This window comes from Microcaecilia unicolor, chromosome 1 (genome assembly GCF_901765095.1).
Source record: "Microcaecilia unicolor chromosome 1, aMicUni1.1, whole genome shotgun sequence".
Taxonomy (NCBI): Eukaryota; Metazoa; Chordata; class Amphibia; order Gymnophiona; family Siphonopidae; genus Microcaecilia; species Microcaecilia unicolor.
The window spans coordinates 315663815-315676506 of record NC_044031.1 but is presented as its reverse complement, the minus strand read 5'-3'; the positions used below and the strand labels follow the sequence as shown (position 1 = coordinate 315676506).

At 42.4% G+C, this 12692-nt stretch overlaps 1 protein-coding gene across 1 annotated transcript in view; it reads right to left on the bottom strand.

The window, feature by feature from the left end:
* SLC22A23 (solute carrier family 22 member 23) overlaps positions 1-12692 on the bottom strand; it is a 411540-nt gene that overhangs the window by 4873 nt on the left and 393975 nt on the right. The gene's annotated exons all lie outside the window — the stretch shown is intronic.

Below are 12692 nucleotides of genomic sequence, written 5' to 3'. Positions count from 1 at the left end.
CAGCACATGGAGCTTTGTCAGTATTTTACTATTCCTGTATCATCAGCTTCAGAATATCTTAGTTCCAAATAGAATGCAAGTCTTTCCAGACAGGATACAAATAAGTCTTCCCCTTGGCAGAATACTACACTGTGGGGGCAACAGTTCACCTTTTATTTTCTATTCTGTAAAAGTTGTTTTTTTTGTGTTTTTTTTTAATAACTAGCACAGTTATTACACTTTCTATAATTGCACATAGGTGTAGTCTGGGATGGGTATGCGGAGGAGGTGCCCTCCCAAACTTTGCCAATGCTGAATTAGTTCCCCAACCTATTGCTAGCATGACTTCCTTGCGCGTCCTCCCCTTCCACCAAGCAAGCAGGCAAATCACACCTATGAAAATGCATATACTGGAGAAACAGTTTTCTTCCCTCCTGAAGTCCTTAGCAAGCTTTAAAAAAAAAAAAAAAAAACAAGTGGGGAAAGCATGTATAGCACGGCTCACGGAATTCTTGTGTGTGTTTCTTTGTGGACTGAACGTATGTGTTCATATGTTTGTGTGTCACTGTATGTACAGTGATGTGAAAGTATTTACCCTCTCTCCTGATTTCCCTTATTATTGCATTTGTGTTAAACTGAATGATACTATACAAAGGGAACCTGAGTCAACATATAACATAGCTGTTAAATTATTTCATAATTTATTTAAGGAACAAAGTTATCCAACACCCATGCTAAAAGATTTAATAACTGGCTGCACCACCTTTAGCAGCAGTAATTGCAACCATCAGTCTTTCACACCATTGTTGAGGAATCTTATCCTACTGTTCTTTACAGAACTGCTTTAATTCAGACATATTTGTAGGCTTTTGTACATGAACTGCTCATTTCAGGTCCTGCCACACAGCATCTCTTTTGAGTTCAAGTTTAATAGCACTTGATATATCCTATGAGCAACCCTTCAGAGTGGTTTACAATATCAAATTAATATGAGAGAAAAGAAATACATCAAATAATAGGAAAAGGAGAGCTGGAGGTTATTTAGCTAGAGCTGTGTTGCCCCAAACAGTCCATCATGCAAGCACAGCAAAGTCAAGTATTATATATGTATCCTTGAATAAACTATAACAGAAAGATTCAGCCAAGTTTGAATCACGTATAGAACTAGAGTAGGTGGACGCGTGTTCCAAAGATTAGGGCCTGTCAAACTAAAGATTCTGGAGTAGATGAACTCAAAGCAAATAGTATGAAATGATGGAATCACAAGGCTACTAAAGAGTCCGTTGAATGGCTGGATTGGCCTAGTCAGACGTAGACTTGCTTTTGTGTTTTGGATCATTGTCTTGCTGCATAACCCAATTACGCTTCAGCTTATGGACGTTTGAAAATAATGGCTCTCACTGTTGTTAGGTAGAATCCCAGGGGTTTAGAAATGGCTTTGTAACCTTTTCCAGACTGATACATTTCAACAACTTCTGCTCAGTCTGCTGCGGCGGCTAAGAAAGCAAATAGGATGTTAGGTATTATTAGGAAAGGAATGGAAAATAAAAATGAGGACGTTATTATGCCTTTGCATCGCTCTATGGTGCGACCGCAACTTGAATATTGTGTTCAATTCTGGTCACCGTATCTCAAAAAAGATATAGTGGAATTAGAAAAGGTGCAGAGAAGGGCGACAAAAATGATAAAGGGGATGGGACGACTTCCCTCTGAGGAAAGGCTAAAGCTGCTAGGGCTCTTCTGCTTGGAGAAAAGACGGCCGAGGGGAGATATGATAGAGGTCAATAAAATAATGAGTGGAGTGGAAAGGGTAGACGTGAAGCATCTGCTTACTCTTTCCAAAAATACTAGGACTAGGGGGCATTCATTGAAGCTACAAAGTAGTAAATTTAAAACAAATCTGAGAAAATTTTTCTTCACTCAACGTGTAATTAAACTCTGGAATTTGTTGCCAGAGAATGTGGTAAAGGCAGTTAGCTTAGCGGGGTTTAAAAAGGTTTGGACAGCTTCCTAAAGGAAAAGTCCATAGACCATTATTAAAATAGACTTGGGAAAAATCCACTGGTTATTTCTGGGATAAGCAGCATAAAATATTTTGCACTTTTTTGGGATCTTGCCAGGTATTTATGACCTGGATTGGCCACTGTTGGAAAACAGGATGCTGGGCTTGATGGACCTTTGGTCTGTCCCAGTATGGCAATACTTATGTACTTATGTAAGTCTATAAAATAATGAGTGGAATGGAACAAGTAGATGTGAATCGCTTGTTTACTCTTTCCACAAATACTAGGGGGCACACAATGAAGCTACATAGTAGTAAATTTAAAACAATCTGGGAAAATATTTCTTCACTCTACATGTAATTAAACTGTGGAATTCATTGCCAGAGAATGTAGTACAGTTAGCTTAGTAGGGTTTAAAAAAGGTTTGGATAGCTTCCTAAAAGAAAAGTCCATAAGCCATTATTAAAATGGACTTGGGGAAAATCCACTGCTTATTTCTAGGATAAGCAGCATAAAATGTATTGTACTGTTTGGGATGTTTCCAGGTACTTGTAACCTGGATTGGCCACTGTTGCAAACAGGATGCTGGGCTTGATGGACCTTCAGCTTGTCCCAGTACGGCAATACTTATATACTTATAAAGGTGCAATTTTGTAACTGTTATGTTACTATCAATCAGTGTTTATTTGCTACAGCTGTTGGAAGTGTTTAACCCGTTTGGGGGATGCCTTATTTCTTAAGACCCCCCACCCCATGCAGAAACCTCATTTCTACAGCACAGTCAATTCCTCCAGCTTACCACCCTCCTATGTCTAGAACAGACTCCAGTGCTTCCCCCTCACAATACACACACAGCTTCCCATTGGCTAGACTCTATTCACCCTGGCTAGAGCTGTCTTGTAACGCTTCACTCCCACGGCCTTTCATAGGCTGGATCCCACCCACAGTCTCTGTTGCTTGTTACTCTGGAAGCAAGCAGGGCAGGTTCACTCAAAGGAGGGAAAAAACTGGATATCTGCATATAGCTTTTAACACTCTGGAAACATCCAGAAATATTAGCCATCCTTCTAGCTTCCAGACAAGAATGTAAAGATCAATAGAATTCTGAAACAAACAAACAAAAAGCCCAGCAATTATTGGACCTAACCTCCTGAGTCCTTAAGCACATCTGGCAGGGATCCTCTTAACTTATACATTAGGTATGTTCCTAGTTTGCCAATACAACTAATAAAGCAGTATAAATTGGTCAGAAGATTTTAGAGTGGAAACAAAGAAAATGAAATATATTATCTGACTAGTAAAAAAGGCCCGTTTCCGAAACCAATGAAACGGGCGCTAGCATGTGGTTTTTTTTGTGTGTGTGTATGTGTCACAGAGTTATTTTGTGTGTATGTGTGTGAGTGTGTGAGGGTGCGGTGTGTGTGCAGGTTATTGACGTGTGTCTTTTTTTGTTTTGTTTTTTGCTTGGGGGTTGGGGGATGTGCTGTGCTGTGCTGTGTTGGCAAAGTGGGTTGGATTGGTGTGTGGCTTTGAGGGTGTGTTTCTGTTGTATTGTGTGTGTGTGGTTTTGTCTGTCAAGGAGGTTTGTGGAGGGGGGGTCTTTCTGTTGGTGAAATGTAAATGTGGTTGTAGGGGGGTCAGCCTTTGTTGAGTATTGTTTTTTTTTTCCATGTTTTTTTTTGTGTTGTGCTGAGGCAGCAGTGTTGTTTTAGATGGGCGGAAGGTAGAGGAGCACGTTCTTTGTCTGTCGGTATTTTTTGGCCGTTTCAGGGCTGCTGTAGGGGAATGCTGGAAGAGAAATGTGCTGTTGGAAGCAGCGCCATCTTTTTCCATTGGGCTGGGGTTCTGGGCATCCTGGAGGTGGGTGATGGCTTGCCTGAGGACGGGGATGGTTGTTTTAAGTTGGCGGAAGGGAGAAGAGCACGGTCTCGGGCCGTCGGGGGGTGATCCGGTATGTTTGGTCCATTTTAGGCCGGCTGCAGGAATCAGCGCCGTCTTTTTCCGGGTGCTCGGGGAATCCCCGAGGTGGGAGACAGCTTGCCTGAGGCTGGGGATGGTTGGGCACGTCCTTGGCCGCTTTGGCAAAAGGGGAAGAGGAAGGGGGTGGGGAGTTACCTGCAGCCGCCTGAGAAACCATGTATTCTTTGTTTGTTTTGTATTATTAGTTTGCATTTCTGTTGAAGAAAGAGTGGATGCCTTTCGAATGATGGAGGTGGTGCGTCGGTGTGCAGTTGTTTCGTTAGTTTGGCAGCCGGTCTCCAGCGATTCCTAGGCAGGGAAGGAGTACTCCTCCCCCTTCCTTGGTCGCTGTTTGCTGCTGGCTGGGTCGCGGGTAATCCTTCCAGCTGGGCCGCAGCTTGTCCTGTTCGCCCACGTACGGGCACGTTTTCCGGCTCCTCTGACTCCATGTCAAGCGATCCCAAATATAGTCTGTGCTATAGACCCTCTGGCACTCTTCAGTACTGGCATTAGGCATTTAAAAATTTCTCTCCCCCCCCCCCCCCAGTCTATTTTTGCACATACCCACAGCAGCAATATTCTTCTCTCGTTCCAGCGGTGGTTCTGTGCTCTCTGTGCTGCACAGATAATGAGCCATTCTGCTGGGCAATGCTCCTCCTTTATTGTCACGTAGTTTCCTCTGAGTGGTCCGTCTTACGTTGCCTAGTGTTGCCTGGGAACGGTGTTTTGATGGTCCTTTGTGTTTCAGAATGTTGAGAGTGTTTTTTTCTGATTGGTCCGTCATGCGAGGGCGGGGCAGAGAGACATGGTCAGTGTTGTGGCTTCACCACCATGAATCCATGAACCCTTCAGTGAGTGACTGAGTGACTTCAGAACGTTGTCTTCAGAACGTTGAGGGTGAGTTTTATTATAGTAGATAACTTAAAATGCAGTCCATCACTGCTAGGGAATTATCTATAATCCCTGTGTTTGGGTTATCTATAGCGGGCAGTTTGTAAGATGGTGGTGCTGTTATGGGTGTGGGGAGGGGTACCTCTAGGGTGTAGGAGCAGCTTGAAGGTTGATTGGACAGTAGCAAGGAATATTTTTTTTTTTTTTGGGGGGGGGGGGGAAATGAGGGCAACGACAAGGGATAGTTTTGGGGGACAGGGATTGTATAGAACAGGGAAGGGAGTTTGAAATAAGGAATTTAATTGCTATGTTTCACTTTATTTAAGTTCCCACGTTACAGAACCTGGAACTCCTCCCACAGAAATGCAGAAGACACGTATGTATGTGTGTGTGTGTGTGTGGGGGGGGGGGGTGGTCTTATCTCTCTAGAGTCCACAGTTCAATTTGGCTTATTTTTTTAACACAGTGAGGGGCATTTTTGATAAGTCATCCAAGTTCGAATTGGGACGTTCTGCTCATTTGTCAGAAAGAAAGAAAAAAACCCGAAAACCATCCATCTTAGCCATTTTTAACAGGAAAAATGTCTGGGTTTCCGTTTTGGAAATACTTTAAAGATGGACGTTTTTGCACAGAAAACGTGTAAAAGGAAGAGGCATTTCCAAACTGACACGTCTAATTTATAAACGTCAAAAAACCAGCCACAAGAATATCTGACATCATTTTGATATGAATAGCCACAGAGACATCCCTGCAGATCAGAGGGGCAACCTAGTGGTCAGTGCAGTGGACTTTAAAAAATGGCACCCATTCGACAGACTACCCTCGATGCATTCAGAGTCCAGGCGTCGGTAAAACCAGCAAATGCTTTGGCAGGAAATGCGATTCCATCAGCAAACTGTAGCATTGAGGGAGTGATGCTTAGCCCTCCCTCCGGTTTGACCCCGCCGCGACCTGGGAGCGTTAGTGAGGAGAGTGTTTCGCAACTGGAGACACCCGAAGTTGGTTCTGATCTCCTGATGAACAGAGGAGGCCCTATCGCTACGTCTTCTCCGGGAGTAACATCAGTGGAGGGAATGAGGGTGTTATCGAACCCTCCATCGCCCCGGAGAATGACTTCTGGAGAAAACGTCGGCCTGGTAAGACCAGAGAAAGTTACGTTGGATTTACTCTGGGACGCTATACAGGGGGTCAATTCATCTCTGGATCAAATTTCAGAGTCTTTGCGAAAAGACACAGTGGAATTAAACAATAACTTTTTACTAGTGTCCAATAAGATAGAGGTACAGCAAAAAGAAATTGGAAATATAGGAACTGAAGTAAAATTGGTTAAAGAGGTGGTAACTAGTGGTAAAAGAAAAAAATGCACATGCCCGGAAGATGGAAAATCTAGAAAATCAACTTAAGAGGAACAATTTAAGACTCTTAAATTTCCCGAAATCTTCTTTTATTTCTCCTCTGGAGTTATTCAAAAAATATATATGTCAGATACTAGGATTACCGAGTGAGAATCACCCTCCGGTGACTAAACTCTATTACATAAAAGGTTCCTATAAAACTAAAGAAGAGCTACCAAAAGATACTTTGAATTTAACAGAAATGTTAGAAACATCAGTGGAAAAGGAACGGGCTACTTTGTTGGTGACTTTTGCCCTCGAATTGGACAAAATTAATACCTTACGTTTATTTTTCAAACATGTTAATGATGTTTTCTTGGGAGAGAAAATAAATATATTTCCTGATTTGGCCAGGGAGACCTTGGTTAGAAGGAAGGAACTAATGACGTTCAAGTCGAGAGTTCTGGGTTTAGGAGCCACCTTCTTTATCAAGTTCCCCTGTAAAGGTATATTATTTGATTAAAATACTTATCTTTTTTTTGACCCCAAGAAACTTAAAGATTTTGTTGAAAGTAGAGAATGAATGAAAGAGCTCCCTGGAGCTACCCCAGGGGATAATGCTACAGCCTGATTGTATTGCTGGTGGACCTTCTGCTCCTGGTTATAATAAATGGAAAATTTATTTCTGTTATTTCCTATTTTTTTTCCTTGTTCTTGGATCCTTATAAATGTGGATAAAAGTAAGACTACAGTTTCCTTTGTTTAATATTAATGGTTGTAGAACTAAATATGTAAATTTTCTGACATTTATTGTATATATGAATAGAACTGAAAAATGAACTTGTAGAGCTACTGTTAGTAATATGCAATCTATCCCTAAAATCAGGTGTGGTACCGGAAGACTGGAGGGTAGCCAATGTTACGCCGATTTTTAAAAAAGGTTCCAGAGGAGATCCGGGAAATTATAGACCGGTGAGTCTGATGTCGGTACCAGGCAAAATGGTAGATGCTATTATTAAGAATAAAATTACAGAGCACATACGAAAACATGGGGTGATGAGACCGGGTCAGCACGGATTTAGTGAAGGGAAGTCTTGCCTCACCAATCTACTGCATTTTTTGAGGGGGTGAACAAACCTGTGGACAATGGGGAGCCGGTGGATATTGTGTATCTGGATTTTCAAAAGGCGTTTGACAAACTGCCTCATGAAAGACTCCAGAGGAAACTGGAGAGTCATGGGATCGGAGGTAGGGTACTACTATGGATTAAGAACTGGTTGAAAGATAGGAAGCAGAGAGTAAGATTGAATGGTCAGTATTCTCAATGGAGAAGGGTAGTTAGTGGGGTCCCACAGGGGTCTGTGCTGGGACCGCTGCTTTTTAACATATTGATAAATGACCTAGAGATGGGAGTAACTAGTGAGGTAATTAAATTCGCAGATGACACAAAATTATTCAGGGTCGTCAAATCGCAGGAGGAGTGTGAAAGATTACAGGAGGACCTTGTGAGACTGGGGGATTGGGCATCGAAGTGGCAGATGAAGTTCAATGTTGACAAATGCAAAGTGATGTATGTGGGCAAGAGGAACCTGAATTACGGCTATGTCATGCAAGGTTCCACGTTAGGAGTCACAGACCTAGAAAGGGATCTGGGAGTCATCGTTGATAACACATTAAAAACTTCTGTTCAGTGTGCTGCGGCAGCTAAGAAAGCGCACAGAATGTTGGGTATTATTAGGAAAGGGATGGAAAACAAACACAAGGATGGTATAATGCTGTTGCATCGCTCCATGGTGACTGCACCTTGAATATTGTGTCCAATTCTGGTCGCTGCATCTCAAAAAAGATATAAAGGAATTGGAGAAGGTGCAGAGAAGGGTGACGAAAATGATAAAAGGGGTGGAACGACTTACCTATGAGGAAAGGCTGAGAAGGTTAGGGATCTTCAACTTGGAGAAAAGGCAGCTGAGGGGTGATATAAGTCTACAAGATAATGAGCGGAATAGAGCAGACAGTGTGAAGCGTTTGTCGTCGTCGATAATACACTGAAACCTTCTGCTCAGTGTGCTGCTGCGGCTCGGAAAGTGAATAGAATGTTGGGTATTATTAGGAAAGGTATGGAAAACAGGTGTGAGGATGTTATAATGCCGTTATATCGCTCCATGGTGCGACTGCACCTTGAGTATTGTGTTCAATTCTGGTCGCCGCATCTCAAGAAAGATATAGTGGAATTGGAAAAGGTGCAGCGAAGGGCGACTAAAATGATAGCGGGGATGGGACGACTTCCCTATGAAGAAAGACTAAGGAGGCTAGGGCTTTTCAGCTTGGAGAAGAGACGGCTGAGGGGAGAAATGATAGAGGTATATAAAATAATGAGTGGAGTGGAACAGGTGGATGTGAAGCATCTGTTCACGCTTTCCAAAAATACTAGGACTAGGAGGCATGTGATGAAACTAGAGTGTAGTAAATTTAAAACAAATTGGAGAAAATTTTTCTTCACCCAACGCGTAATTAAACTCTGGAATTCGTTGCCGGAGAATGTGGTGAAGGCGGTTAGCTTGGCAGAGTTTAAAAAGGGGTTAGACGGTTTCCTAGAGGACAAGTCCATAAACCGCTACTAAATGGACTTGGGAAAAATCCACAATTCTGTGAATAACATGTATAGAATGTTTGTATGTTTGGGAAGCTTGGCCTGGATTGGCCGCTGTCGTGGACAGGATGCTGGGCTCGATGGACCCTTGGTCTTTTCCCAGTGTGGCATTACTTATGTACTTATGTTTACACTTTCAAACAACAACAGAACCAGGGGACACAAGATGAAAACTAGAATATGGTAGATTTAAAACAAATAGGAGAAAGGTTTTCTTTACTCAGCGTGTAGTTGGAGTCTGGACCTCTTTGCCGGAAAACGTAGTGACAGCAGCTGGCCTTATGGAGTGTAAAGGGGGTTTGGACAGATTCCTGAGGGAAAAGTCAATTGAACATTATTAAAAATTTAAAAAAATAAATAAATAATATATATATATATATATATATATATATATATATATATATATATATATATATATATTTGGGGGGGGGGGGGGGTTGCAGGGTTCTTGAAGCCTGGATTGGCCACTGTCGGAGACAGGATGCTGGGCTTGATGGACCCTTGGTCTTTTCCCAGTATGGCGGTGCGTATGAAGCCTTAGATATGACCACAAGGGATTAAAAGGCCAATCAGATCACAGAAACCAATAACTTATGCAAGAAAATGACAAGTATACACAGTGTTATGTTCTAAGGCAGCAATATGGGTTAACTTACATCTTAATATATATCCCATTAAGTGGAGACAAGCTGTTCTCCCAGGGAAGTAACTTTAGTTCAGGGTATAGCACAGGCCATTAACAACATCTAGCAGTGAGCAGCTTTCTGTGGCTTTACCAGGGATAACTGCAGCAAATGCATCAATAGCTTCACAGAAATTACCAGAATTACAGTAAGCAGGCCACAGCAACCTATGGGAAATCTCTGAGAACTGCTTAGCATGCTACACCTCATTACCCAGCCAGTACTCTAACCTTGAGCCACAGCACTGCAAAGGTATCACCAACCACCAAGAAGACAGTGAATTTAACCTTCCTACTACTATATACCTGTATCTATGAATTGCTAGATATCTCGTTCTTCAGGCAGCCATGCTAAAATGATAGTTGAAATGCTGCTCTTCCGAGTTTGCATGTGACATGTCATTTACACTGTTGCCACTAGGAGGCATACTTTATCCATAGTAGTTTAGCTTCTGCTTAGAAAATGTTTTACAAAGGGCCTGACTGTATGTGCTTGAATTAAATAGAGTGGTTGCCTTCTACGTGCTGTAACATCTATTGTACATTTACCAGTTTATAATGACAGTTTCATTTTATTACTTCAGATCCAATATATACATTTTTAGTTCTACTCCTTCCCTGTTAGATATTCACATTACCAAAGAACATAGTTTTAAAGTTTCTTTTATTATATTTGTCATTTTACCTTTGTGGCCCATTTATCTATTCCTTTTAATCATCCCTTCTCTTCCACCTTTTTACTTAGATAATTATGAGAGCCCGTTTAAAGACATTTACAAGAATGCCTTTCACATATGCATATATCGCTCCACATCACATTTATACCCCTTTCCATATATACCCATATTTGTGTGACACAATTGGTCTGTCTTCATCCAATTGCATATATGATAACGCTGTTCTCTCACAGAATGGGTCCTCACAGAACACTATCAGTGCATTATGCCACTTTGATACAATACTGTAGGGTACAAAGGATACCCAGAGGACTAAGGATCCATAAGGAGCCTCAACTTTTCAAAGATAATAAGCAGGGCCGTGCCTAGGGTCTCTGGCGCCCCCCTGCAGACTATCAGTTGGCGCCCCCCCCGGTGAAAATGATCGCTCACCACTTGCCACACTGACAGGAATTGTCAGCAATATTCTTAGAAACAAATTGCTATACATTGCAAAATAAGATAGCAGATGTAAATTCTCAAAGTGGACATATTCCAAACGCTAAAATGAAAATAAAATGATTTTTTTCTACCTTTGTTGTCTGGTGACTTTCTTTTTCCGATCATGCTGGCCCAGTATCTGAGTCTGCTGCTATCTGTCCTCTAACTCCATTTCCAGGGCTAATTTATTTCTTTACTTTCCTCCTTTCTTCTTCATTTCTTGCTCTATATCCATTTCCAGCAATTTCTTCTCTCTCCCTGGGTCCTGCCCTCCCATCCATGTCCATCCTTGTCCCTCTCTGCCCTTCCCTCCTCCATCCATAGCTAGCAATCCTCCTCTCTCCCCTCCCCTCCATTTCCAGCAATTTGTCCTCTCCCTGGGCCCCCATGTCCATCCTTGTCCCTCTCTGCCCTTCCCTCCTCCATCCATAGCCAGCAATCCTCCTCTCTCCCCTCCCCTCCATTTCCAGCAAATTGTCCTCTCCCTGGGCCCCCATGTCCATCCTTGTCCCTCTCTGCCCTTCCCTGCTGCATCCATAGCTAGCAATCCTCCTCTCTCCCCTCCACTTCCAGCAATTTGTCCTCTCCCTGGGCCCTGCTGCTGCCCTCCCATCCATGCCTGCCATAGGCGGTCGGTGGCCCAACTGTTTGGGGAGGCTAAAGGGGGCGGGGTTAGGGGTGGGCCAGGGCGGAGCTTACCTCCATAAGTGTTTGACAACACACAGAAAAAAAATAAGTAAAAATAAAAGTCACAGTTAATACCTTTTATTAAATTTAGATATTAGATATGTATCATATGTGAAAGAATAAAGTGGTTGCTCAAAGCATATACTAAACACAATCGCTCAACTGCAAAACACTATGCACAACTTTGTGCAAAAACACACTCAGAACCTTACTGTACCATAAATATTACACTGGGAAGACCCTAATACACCAATATACCACCATACGGAACATGCAGACCGTCAACAATATGAAACAAGGGATCATAATATCATGATACGTGTAGAGCCAAAAAACATCCTTTTAGGGTGGCTAGTGTTCACAATGAGCTCCTTTTATTAACGACCATATGTAGATCCTTCAAGAGGTAGTGTGTCATGATTTACGCTGTACACCCTTTCTGGTGTTTTGGTGCCAACTTAGTAAGGCCAACACACAATCTCTCCACTGCAAAACACTATATACAAACTTGTGCAAAACACACTCATAGCCTTACCAAACCATAACAGCACTAATTCCAAGGACAGGACGAGCTACAACCTTTATGTGTGGAAAGGCAGCACTATAATTACACCGGGCTCTAAAACACCAGTACACAACCTAGTGAAACCAAAATAAAACAAAAAGGGCTGCAAATACTTCACGCTAGCAGAATACTGCATCTTGATCACACATGAAAAACACATGGCTTAACAGATATGAAGGCAAAATACAAGAAGTCAGACTCAGCATGCAGCAATACTAGAAACATTGAAACTTACATGCAAAATATCACAGATGTACATTTCCAAAAGCTGACATATTCCAATTAATAAATTTTGAACAAAAAATGTTTTCTACCTTTGCTGTCAGAGCATTTAGTTTTTCTATTAGCTTTGGTCCCAGTGTCTTCTTTCCATTTGATATTTTTTTCTCTCATCATGTCCACCATCTTTCTGTGTCCTTATGCGTCCTGTCTACCACCCTATCCTTTCTCCAGTTTCAACATCTGCCCTCAAAGTGTTCCAATCCAGCCTTTAAATTCAGCAATTTCCCCTCCATCCATATAAAGCATTTCTCCTCACTCCCCTCCCCTCCATCCATGTGCATCTACCTTTGTCTTCTCTCCCCTCCATCCATGTCCAGCATTTCTCCTCTCTCCCTTCCACTCCATCCGTGTGCATCTCCTTCCTTTATCTTTCCTTCCCCCCATCCTTGTCCAACATTTCTCCTCTCTTCCCTCCCCTCCATCCATGTGCATCTCCTTCCTGACGTCCCTCCCCTCCATCCATCCATCCATGTCCAACAACTCTCCATTCTCCCCTTCCCTCT